The 12,591-nt window shown below is 42.1% G+C and overlaps 1 long non-coding RNA gene across 9 annotated transcripts in view; it reads left to right on the top strand.

The window, feature by feature from the left end:
- LOC118330107 overlaps nt 1–11,594 on the top strand; it is a 41,775-nt gene extending 30,181 nt beyond the window's left edge. For all 9 annotated transcript variants that reach the window (XR_004796814.1, XR_004796818.1, XR_004796816.1 and 6 more), the window contains 3 exons: nt 2,056–2,149; nt 8,522–8,610; nt 9,389–11,594. This is a non-coding gene — a long non-coding RNA (uncharacterized LOC118330107). The remainder of the gene's footprint in view (nt 1–2,055; nt 2,150–8,521; nt 8,611–9,388) is intronic.
- The last annotated feature ends 997 nt before the right edge of the window (nt 11,595–12,591 follow it).

Consider the following 12,591-nt stretch of genomic DNA (forward strand, 5'->3'; position numbering starts at 1 on the left):
GGGGGGGGGGTGACAGATGATGTAGATTTTCCTCCCATGTACCTCCCCTCTTTTTCTCCAGACATTCTGAAACAAGACCTGTGCAAAGTTCACCTGGTTGCTTTACATCATGGGCCCTTTCTTACCCAATGAAAAGTCTTTCTCAAGGGAATTTGTCAAACTAACCCAACCAAATTAATATTTATAATTATTTAAGTAAAACTTTGACCACTCTATGTATTTAATATGTGTTAGAGACTCTTTAGTCTGAGGTCTACAGCATCACGTGTGTGTCCCGCAGCACTCATCGTCGAGATAGATACTTGTTTTATGTACCTGCCAGGAAAAGCGATATTCCAGATAACGCTGAACTACGCCCACCCGACTTTTCTTTTCCAACACCCATATATTTCTTCAGCTTTTGGCCTCTGCTGTCGCCAAGGTAATTTAGTCATAGAAAAACTGTAGAATCAGCAAAATCGTTCCACTTGGAGGTAGAGTTGGAAGTGTTGAAAGGCCCCGCCTGCAACTCTCCAACTATCAAAATACTGCAAATCCCTTCCCTTACCTCACCCCCACCTCATCACTTTCTTACTGTTCATCAGTGCTGAACTAAATTACTCCACACTTAGTGTTACGCTGGTTCGAGCTGTCTTTGTTACTCATTTCAGTACGGTAAAAATGAATATTGAATATACTATATCGAATATACTATATATCTATATACTTAGATATGTCATTACTTACATTTTCTTTTACTGATTTGACTGCAATTTCTACGACTGTAGTACTGCTTTGTAGTACTGTGTAATTCAGCACTCCAGTATTGTTTATATATTCAGGTTTCCTTGTTTAGACTGCTATGTAATGGCAGGGTGACCAAACATTTCAGGATTTGGAATCAAAAACCACACAAGTCGCCCTACCTAACAGACAACCTCGAAAATATTTTGTAATTGGGATCAGTTTAAAAGATGTATACATTATATATCTATACATAGTGGGTTTTTCCTAATACTTGCAGCCATCCATGTGGTATATGCTAATATACTGTGGATCTCTGCACAAACTCGCCCAGGCTTCATGAGTCATCAACATGCATATACACACAAAAAACACATACACTCACACACAGAGTGCAGTGAGTGCACAGCTCGGACATGAATCTCCCTCCATGGGCTGGAGGAGTTGGGTTACTCATGAGCCCATAAACATGTGCTGGCGGCGACCAAGGCACTGAACTGTAATTACAAACGTAAGAAACAATATATAAAGACCCTTCCCCGGCAAGGCCGTGTCCTGTGCTGCAATTGTACAGAATTATCACCCTTCAGCAGCCGCAGTCGCCGCCACACTGAATGGGGGCCTTTTATTTGGCAGTGTCCTCCTTGGTCTGCTAGAGGACAGCCCTCACGTCTTTCTTTATCTCTGTCGCCCTTTTTATTTTTCCGCAACCTGAGATTTGACTAATGAAGACTAACTACCTCTGTTTTCCTTTGTACCATATTACCTCCACACAGATGGTCCTGGCATCACACGCCTACGTATGCACAAGATAACACAGGCACATGTCAGAAGCCGCCTCGTACAGTAACGCCACGCAGTCTTTACAGTACATGCCCTCATGTGTGAACATGAACATACTGTGCCGCATCTTTAGAAAATCACTTTTTATGCTTGCATATGCGCCACTTCACCCACACACATGACAGTGTAGGCTTTCAGTAATACAGCATGCCAAAGTGTGAGCATGTATGCAGCGAGTGGGTGCTACTGGGCAAGGCCAAGGCCACGGCGGAGCTTGTGTGTTGGTGTTGGGTGAGCATGCGGCAGTGAGAGTTGGCCGCTGTACAGGCCAGCAGAGAGGGTGCGGCGTGTTACATGTTCCACTAATGAGTTTCCTTGGCCAGGCAAGACCGTGGGGCGAGCTTATTAGTAAACAGGCTACAGAGAGGAGCCCCTACAGCCCTCTGTTACTGCTGCTGCTGTTGGCTCTCCAACTGATCACTCTCTCTGTTTCTGCTTCTCTCTATTGTTTTTTTTCTTCCTTTCTCTATCCCTCTCTACCTCTTGTAGGCAGTAAGACTGGTTTTGAATTCAGCCACAGGCACAAACAATTCGGTCAACAAGTGAAATCATGGACAGACAGACTGGCGATCTCAGCAGCATTGTAAGTACCATAATGTATTGTAAATTTAATATGTTGTTATTTAATGATGTATTGTAATGCGGTTGTATTGTCTTGCATTTCATTTAATGAGATAAAGTCTGTAATAAGATGCTGCGTACGTTTCATTTGTTATATGCATGGCATGTAACTTGCTCTGGCTACATCTATTTTTTTTTTCTCTTTGTGAGACTTATAATGTGAGCCTGCATTAGATTAAATCATAATGGCTGTATAGTGTGCCTTTATCCCATTTAAAAGGCCAAGTGGTCCCAATGGCTTGTTAGTGCAGTAGATAAAAAAAACAAAAACAAACATAATCTTTAGTGCACACTCGGGGTGTACCCTTAATTGTCCACTAGGCATAGAAAGTCTTGACTCTCTCTGTATCGGGGCCTGGGTCTGTTAGAAAATGGCTTCCACTTTCTGCCTTCCAGCTCTCAGCTCTCTGCCGCCATTTTGTGTATCGCTGCCAAAGTAGTCAGGTAGCAGGATAAGAGGGACAAAGTAAAGTGGGGGAGAAAAAGTGGGTGCAACTGGATGCTGGGTTAAGAAGCAAATTAAAATAAACAGACAGGAACTGGAGAAAAGAGGTGCTCCAGTGTGCAATGATAGAATACTTAATATGCCTTTTTTGATATGTCATTTTCATTTGTTGCCGAGTGCATACAAACAAGCAGCCTCCCCTCTGGACCCTTCCCAGCTCTTCTTCTCAAAGGGCTGACCTTGGGTGGACGCCATAAACGGTTCTTTTCCTTTTGGGCAAATGTGCTGGCAGGGCCCACAGCTTCATGACCCCCTTCCACCCTCCATCAGTCCTCCCTCTCTCCTCCACCCCACCCATAGCAACTGCTCTAGAGCCAGCGTGCATGGGTAAAGCTTTAACCTCTGCTCATGTACCTGTCTCCACCCTAACCACAGCGCACTGTTAGCTGTAGCTTTAAACCCCACTGTGCCTGTATCATATGCACTTAGTAACCCTCCCATACAACCTCTAGCTACAGTAGCTAGCTGCGTGGGGCTCTGGAATTCTGCATGTGCCAGGCATTTGATTACATGTGCAGATGTTATTAAAATCCTCCTCTTCATCTGACCCCAAGACCACAGATAATATATCAAGCTTCCAGTAGGTGGCTGCTGCTGCTTTTCTTTTAAAAAGAAGAATCATCCCATTGCTAAACTTCACACAAAGTCACACACAATCCTCCAGTATTTTAGCATACACTATCATTACATGATATGTAATAGTGAAAAGAGTGAAAACTGACATCTCAGGAAATGTATTTGTCATTTGTGTTCTTTGTCATTTGATCCCCATTTGAGTTTCATAATAATGAAATAATTTACTCACTATAAACTATGATAATGAGTGTATATCTGGCTATATCTGTATCTGCTTGAGGGAGATGCTGTAAAAATGTACTGTCAGTGTGTATCTTTGCTGGCATGTAACTGATTTAGACTCTAGGTGCAAATTATAGCAGAGGTCCCTCCAGCAGTAAGACCTGGCCTATTTAGGCCTGTCACAGACAAGCTGTCATTGAGACAGATGGATAGTCAATGGCTTTGCTAACAGTTAAGAATGCACTCTGTCCCCTTTGGCTCCCCACTCCTTAATCTGGCCATGTGTTTGCATATGGGACAGAGTGGCCTCCATATTGTGTTTGTGGAATGAATTATGAATGCTATTGCATAACCATGGCCTGTTTCTAGGGCATATCTCTACAGCATCTACCCAGAGACCAAAGCATGAATACATTTACCCGGCCTAGACCTCTTGGAAATGATACTGTGAAGCTGGCCTGCCTGCGTTTGTTTACGGTTATATATAGCAGATGGCTATGCAACATGGTCACATATCACACACTGGCTGCCTCGCTGGCAATGCCACACACACAAATGCTTATAGGCAGAAATGTAGGACTATTTGAAGGGGATTTAAATCCACAGAAATTCATTCATTATTATAACTCACAGAGGGAAAAGTACTAAATCTCTATATATCGAAATACATTACCGTATATTCTCCCTCATGTTGGCAGCAGTCCTGGAACTATAGGCACTGGCTCTAATAACTGCTGCCAAATCCAGCTTTTCAATGCTAACTGTGGTCAACTGTGCTGTATTTACAGCCTTAGCTTTCTGCTGTAACTGCTAACCACTGTAGTGAGTGTGACTACAGTCAGCTGTAGCCTGGGGCTAACAAGCTCTTCAAGGTTACAAACTGTGCAGATTCCTGTCTGCCTACTCTGGCCTTCTGTCTGTCAGCTGAAGTTCATATCCAGGGAGAAAGGTATTTGTCCCACCCTCTAAATATAGCTGGCGACAGATGTAGCTCGATGGGGCACTGCCCAAGCTGAAAGGGGCCCTGCAGGCAGGCCAGAGCAGAACTGGGCATGAAGACGTGTCAGGACTATAGACTTCTCCTAATAGACAGGGGCCCTACAGGTTATGAGCAGCCACATGGCAATGCACGTTTCACCAGCTTCCATTAGCATGGTGGCACAAGGACTGAGCCTGTGAATCTTTACATGAGCAAAAAATACACAATATTTGATGTATTTCTATGACATATACATAGTGCATTGTGGGGAAAATATCACATTACAATGAGACAGAAAACTGCTGAAAACATCATCTAATGGACTTGTTGAATGTGACTTCTAATTCGCCATATCCAGTTTATCAAAGCCTTATATAATGCTATTAACCATGTAAGCCTAAAGTCATGTTGGTCATTTTTAAACTTCCTATGATTCATGTGGATTAACAGATTATAAAGCATCAGTGTTTCTTTTCTTTACAGCCTGATATAGGCTACCATATGGATTAATTAGCACAATCAAACCTACTAAAATGCATTATGTTTAGGTGTCCGGATATGCAGTTGTAATAGATATCCACCAACCCTTTGTAAACAAGTTGTTTCCGTGTAGACCTTTCTATAGTCCTGCGCCCTGCTGTGCATCCTGTAGCCTTACCATGTATGTGTGCATGCAAGTGTGTATATGTTTCTCTATGTACATGTGACTGTATAATGTGTGTGAGAGATGAGAAGCAGCTGGTAAGGTTGGGCTGAGTGGTCTGGGCAACCCATGCTGCGCGCCCTGTCATTACAATGATTGGGGTCGTTTTTTACCTCTAAAGATGGGGCCGGGGGGCCACACTGGGATCAGCTAACTCTGCCTAATCCAGCCCTCTTCACCTGGCATGTTTATGGCTCTGCTGGGGGATGGGAGTTGGGATTGGGGGGGGGGTCACTGGGGCCGGTTCATCTCACAGTCTGACAGGCAGACACACATATTATGCACATAGGCGTGAGTACATACAGACCCCACACACGTATGCATACATTGATCCACACACACATACACAAGTGCATTAATGCACAGCCATAGGCTTATAACGTATTAAAAGGCCTTCATATACACCTATAAACTCCCTCTTCTTTCACTCTCCTCACACACACTCACACAAGGTTTGCAAGCTCAATATCTGCCTCATGCAGAGGTGACGGGGAGGTCAGCCCGTCTGACTTTGAGCAGAATCCCCCTGTGGCTTGCCCCAGCCATCCCCCCTGGCATGTGTAACAGGACCTGCCCATGCAGCCTCTCCTCTTCCCTTGCTCCTGTCCTCCCCCTCCTCCTGCCTCCCCCCTGGCCCTGGTATAAATAGATGGGTCATGCCTGCTGTGCTACCCAAAGGGGCTGCGGGGGGGCACAGAAGCCATGCTTCCCTTTATAAATGCTCCACCGTGTCTATCTGGATTCCTTCTGTCTGTGCCCAGACACCACTTCACTTGTAGCAGGGCACACATGTAGATGTATACAGACAGGAGGAAAATACATGCACGCAAGCATCTAGGTATTCCTGACCACATCCGTGATATAAGGGAAGCCACACATGTATAAACACAAGGACTAATGAGTACATATAGTGTGCATAAACATACTTGCAACCTAACCATAAGTACTAAATATAATCTTGATGCCACAAGGGATCAACAAAGGCTAGGCTGAAGAGAAGGGTAAATCTGAGAGTCTGAAGTGCTGAAACTCACCAAGTTGCCTAAATAAAGATGACCAGTGAGCCACAGTGAAGCAGCAACTTTTCTACAGTGAATCCTACATTTGAATTGTTCCATATTGGTGCCAATATAAAACCTAGGTCTTGGTACCGATTGCTTACAGTACCGTCAGGAATATAAAGGTATGTTTCTACAAAACCCTTAAACGAAAGTTAAAAAAGTGGCTTGACAATAGGTCTGTGTTTGACAAGAATCAGGCGATATGATACATATCACAATATAGGGGTTATGATTATATTGTGATACTGTAAGCAAGATAATATATTGCCATTTTTTGTCTAATTGCAAAACTGTCATAGTATAAAATGAGTTTGGAACATCAAAGTCCCCAGTTTACAAAAAACATAACGTTTCTTATTTTCAGGTGATTATACTCTAATGAAAACATAGTTTCATATTATTTCCCATTTCTGACAATAGATCAGCTGTTACACATCGGACCTGTAATTGTAATGTTTTTAATTATAGCGTGGCGTGTGAGAATACATTTATAGAAAATTATAAGGGTTAGGGATGCATATTATGTAAATGTCCATCTTCTTTTTCTGAATTACCCACCACACTGAGTGACCACAGACCACCAGAACCCCAAAGATCTGGTTACAAGGTCACAGCACTCCACTCCATCTTACTATCACTGCAGTGAAACTTGGCTTCAGTATTGATTGATAGGCACTGTAGCACTTAGACTGAAGTGTGATTGAATTAAAGTGGCTTTTTAAGCAGTGTGTGCCTTTTGCTGTGAACGCTGTGTGAAAATGTAATGAGGTAAATGAATATTGTGTTTTGCCTTTTCCCTCTATTATTTCTCCCTCTAGTATTTTTTGTTCATGTTTGTGTGTGAATGTGCACATGTGCATGTATTCCAAACTATGTCCTTGTACGCGTCTGTGTATCTGGTTATGCGTTGTCCCAAAGGGTATATGTTTGTGTGACAATATGAGACGATGAGGTGTAGAAAGTAGGACTTTGCACTCCACCAGCTAATGGAGGTGCTGAAAGCTGAAGCAGTGTATCAGTTAGACGCTGTGCTTTCAAGTGAAGGAGCGCTTGCTGAGCTTGCACAATTTTAAGAAGGCTAGATTTTCAGGTGGGCAAGCTGTTAGTAAATGAGGTGTTTTTAGATTGTATTGTATAACTGTGTTAAGAGTCATAAAAAAGTGTGTGTGTGTGTGTGTGCGTGCGTGCGTGCGCGTGCGTGCATGCTTGCATTGCATATCGTTCCTCTGCAGTATATGTGTGTGGGTGTGAGTGTGAATATTTCCCTGTCACTGGATGATAGCACCTGGCTTCACTTGAAAGCAATAGCTTTCCTGGACATGCACTCTGTTGGTCAGGACCCCAGAGCCATCTACTATATTAGATTGAAGTATGTCCAGTCAGCAGACTGAGAGGACAGTGTGCCTTGACCTTACCTTATGAAGTCTGGACCCCACACCGCTCAGTATTTTGCAGGGCTGCACAATGAGAATAGACTGTGATATGAATGGCGAAATGCTCTATGCAGGGCAGACAGTTTATATGTCGTTACTGTTTAGGCCCCCTTAAAATCAAGACTTAATGCTAAATTAAATTAAATTAATACTAAAGCTTAAACATTGCTTAGTTTGTATATATTCATAACAACTTTTTATTTAAGAGTAAATTAAGTCTCTGTATGGTATCCTTTCTTTGTGGTGCTGTTTGTCCATTTCTTTGTAATTACTGTATGTGTGTGCTATACTGCACTTTTCCTTCTGTCTGCTTATCTCTGTGTGTGCTCCTCGTGTGTGTTTGTTATCCTGTAGGGGTGTGTGCTTGCATACTTCCAATCTACTCATCCACTGCTATGGTGTACTGTAAGTACGGCAGTGTTGAATAATGTAAAGAGCCTCAGACTTAACCACTGAGCAGACACAATGGGGCCTCGCAGCTCAAGAAACACCATTCTGTATTGTGCTGTGCTGTACATTTGTGCCTTTACAGACAACAATATTACTGTAGAGGTACATGCTGACAAAGATTACACTGATATGACTTTGTTTCAGCAGATTGTGTGACAGTTAAACATGCAGGATGGTGTGCTTTTCTTTCAGAACACAAAGTATGAGCCATACAGAATTTCTAACAAGCTTACTGTAAATACACATACGCAAATTGCAAGCAAACCCAGACTCCATGTTTTCGCCCGAGAATCAAAAACCCTCTTGTAAAAACTGTCAGCCACTGTGGTGTTTGCGATTGATCTCACGAGAGTCAAATCTAAAAAGCATTGTGTCGAGGTATGTTCTCTGTTTCCTTTGTTGCAGAAGGCTACCTGACATGCTGCTGAAACCACAATGGAAGGAGGAGGCGATATGCCAGTGTTTCCCCCACTTCACTGCGTGTTACAGAGCAGGTGAGAAACATTAACAGCAGCAGCTGCAGCCCTCTGCTTCGCACATGTGGGCCAGGATATGAGCTAGCTTGAGCTCGCCCACTGTCAACACTAGACACTAATGTTAACACTCTCCTCTCTGAAGCAGTAGTGAGAAAAAAGGGAAAAATGGAATCAGTACAGATAAGGGCTGTACTATATATTGTTTCAGCATCGATATTGCGATGTGCACTAGTCACACTGCAGGACAGGCTATGTCGAGTACAGTAAATTAACTCAAAGACTTTTTAACTTTTGTGCTGCTTGATACAAAAGGAAAACTCACTAGGTCTCATTTTCCATGACTAATCTACAAAAAAGCCCATCTGATATTACATAATTTAGTCCAATTTAATGGTTGTCGGATACAGAGAGATTGATCAGTTCTCTTGATTGTATTTGGTTGCTTGATAAACTAATCAAGTGCACCCTTTCGCCAGAGCACATTGGGAACTGATCGCTGTGCATGCAGAGTCTGCATATCACCTGCCTGTAAACAGGTACGCAAAGTAGCTGCTGTCACAGATAATGTCACCTGGATGCTAGAGGAGCAGTTTAGTTATGCAAGGCAGCTTTTGAGAGCGTGTATTTCCATTATCAGTGGTACCTTGTTCCAGCGCGGGGTAAAAGTTAAAAAGTTACTGCCAAGGAGCCGGTCCGTACCCTAAACACATCATTGTAAATGTTAGATTACATGTAAAAACTGCCACACAGAAGTTAATTTGTATTGTCTATTAAGAAACGTGTTGTTTTTTCCCAGATATCTCTCCACCTGTTCTCTCTCCACTTGTCCATGCCAGGCCAGTGTCAGAGTCGCGTACCATTCACCGAAAGTGAAGCTGATTTCTGGAGGGGTGGCAGAGGGCTGACCCAAGTGTGGTATAAGTAAGAGGGTGCTTTTAGTTTTGTTAGAGGAGTATAGATTTTTAAAGTGCTCCAATTATGAAAATTATGATTATCATTCTGTACATGAATAACAAACTGCAATACATCCGGTGAAATTTCCTGTATTTTTTCATATCGCAATATATACTGCAGAAAAAAACACAATATCGTAATTTTGCAGCACTAGTAAAGATTCTTTTGTAATGTTTATTTTTTGCAATTTATTGTATGTAAACAGAAATGCTATGTGGTAGTGGCAGTGGTTCCCAGTCTTCTTGACTTGTACCTCTTTAAAACAAAGTCATTTCTACACACAATCCCATGTCACAGGTTGCAAATAACTTGCAAGCAGTTCTACCACAGAGGGTTTTTCACATATTGTTTGATACTAGTATCGCCATATATTGGCAATACTCTCACGTCTCCTGCTACTATCTAGCATCACAACAACAGCATGTTTTGGAAAACTAGAACGTAAGCCGAATGTCCATGAGCAAGTAATGTAACATTACATGACACAAAAAATCCCAGAATAGCTTGAATAACAAGTTAATGTTGTGTGGCTCGGTCCACTCTGTTTGTTTCCCATTTAAAAAGCAAGGGCGGTGTACAATCATCAGCTTTTTTTATTTTTAGCGCACACACAGAGTGAAAAGCTAGCAAACCATCAGGAGTTATTTTCTGAATTTGAACAAAAAGTTTATTGGATTAGAATCACATTACCTAGACTCCGCACTCCACCTTTAATGAACAGAATGTTGCATTTTAATAGCTTATCCTTTAATGTCACAGTACCCTTTAAGTTATTTACAGGATTATTTTCCAAGTTATTTTGAATATGGAAATGTCTTGTCTATACAATTTGCTTGGGGGTAATGCACCTTGTGGGATCATTTGAATTTCTAGCCATGAACCCAGTGACCCAGTCGTCACCTTGTGTTCTGAACACACAGTCCTGTCACACTGGTGAGGTGTCCCAGAGGAGAGTGGCATGTGTATTTGTGTTTCTGTGAATCATAAACGCTGTTTTGTATTCATTGAGGTGTGTCAAAGCGGATTACCTGCATGAATGGGGACCTGAAACGACTTTGTTTTCAAAGACTGTCCTTTGGGGTGAGGTAGTAGGTTGTATAGTTTTAGGGTCATACCCTTCCTGTCAGATAACTATACAACTTACTGTCTTTCCTGAAGTGGCTGTAATGTCATCAGATGTCATTGTTGAAGCTTTTGGATCTGGATCAACACTGGAATGTGCACGTTTACCCGCTAAGATAACATAACTCATTTGCAGCATTTGATCGAGGTAGGTCTTTGTAGTTGCTTTGGGTAGTTTTCCATCTCGTGATTTTAATGGTTGCACTTTAAGACTTTGTGGTCAATAAAACCTATTCTTAAATATTATACAATATATTGTCTTCATATCTCATCAGACACTGTATATTGTATAACCTTTTACACAAACCTGCTCTCATTTAATTGTCTTTCCTTAGCTCTTATTTCTGTTTTTGTTTTTTTATATATGATAATAACAGTAGTTTAGGATTTTTGTCAGAGCTCCATGGCTTCCAAGTCCAATCGACTTCAATTATATGAAGTGTGAACGTCTTCAAAATCTAAAAAGGTTTGAGGATGTATTTATTACGTATAAGACAATGGACAGTGTATATACATCACTCCACCATAATAGATCTTCAGTACATGTTACACCAAAGCTTGCCAACATGTAGGACCTTTCTGATGTTCGAACGGGGTGAGGTAGTAGGTTGTGTGGTTTCAGGGTAGTGATTTTGCCCAATCAGGAGATAACTATACAACCTACTGCCTTCCCTGGAGGGCAGCAATACTTCACCATAGAGACAACAGGGACCATCTTGCTCACAGAAAAACTTCCAGAATCAATGAACCCAACCAGGTCAACTATCTGGCCCTGAGCCACCGGTCCGCTTCTTACCTGGAACGTGGGCGTCCACAGTTAATCGTGGCAGCAGAGAGGACCAGCAGGTAAAGTCTGTTCGGTATGGAATTTGTCTTGGAGTTTTTTTCTTCTGCTTCAAACATAAATAAAAAAATAAGATGATGAATCAGTTTGTCTTTGGAATTTGTTCATTTTCTTTGATTTATACTATACTGATTTAAATGTTTCACACTTTGCGTTTATTTGAAGTTGAACAGCTGCGTTGGTGCCAAATGGTTTACATACAGTATACTGCAGTAGTGCTCGCTCTGTTTATATAAAACTTAACATCAGCTACAAAAACAGAAGTTTATCCCATCCACTACCCTGCATCGAACATAACCAAAGATTTTCATCATTGTCTGCTGAAGAAATATCTCTGAAAAACCCTGACATGGCTACCTTCATCCTTTCCTGGGATCAGCCAGCAGCCCAGACACGTCCTAAAACCCCAGAGCAGAGCAGATGGAAAGAAGAACCATGGCACAAGCTCACCTCCTGGGCTACAGCATGATTCATATGGCAGCAGATGATGGTTACAGTACTCTGTGTTTCTCCGGCCAACAGCACACATGGACACACACACACACACACACAGATAGATGACGAGGTGAGTGCCAGGAGGTATCAGGCCAACTTGGGGCATTAGACATCCCTCACTGTCTGAGACGGCCACCCTGTATCTCATAACAAGGTCAGACTTGGGGTTTTCATTAACAGCCCTCACATAACCAATGATAAACTTTGTCTTTGTAACTCCTTATAAATACGCATTTTACTGTAAGTATGTATTTTTTTTATAATTCTATTGTACATACTTGCACCACCTCGGTTTGCACATATATTGTACTTACCGCAACTTTGCATGTCATGGTTTCACAGAAAATATGCTGAGCTAGTTACACCTTCACCAAATGTCTCAGAGACAATAAGAAGGAATATTTGACAGTACATCACTGGAGTAGCACATAACAAAGCAGAATCATTGCAGCGTGGGAAAAAATCTACCACTGTGATGTATCCCATGTGTCTAGACCAGTGTTGAATGTATTTGTATGTGGGCTGCACCCACTGCGTAGCTGTCCCCCTCCAGCCACCATATTGAATTGATTTGAGCCCTGGCC

The sequence above is a fragment of the Morone saxatilis genome, unplaced genomic scaffold (genome assembly GCF_004916995.1).
Source record: "Morone saxatilis isolate NCDOM2014 unplaced genomic scaffold, NCSU_SB_2.0 Contig2, whole genome shotgun sequence".
NCBI lineage: Eukaryota > Metazoa > Chordata > Actinopteri > Moronidae > Morone > Morone saxatilis.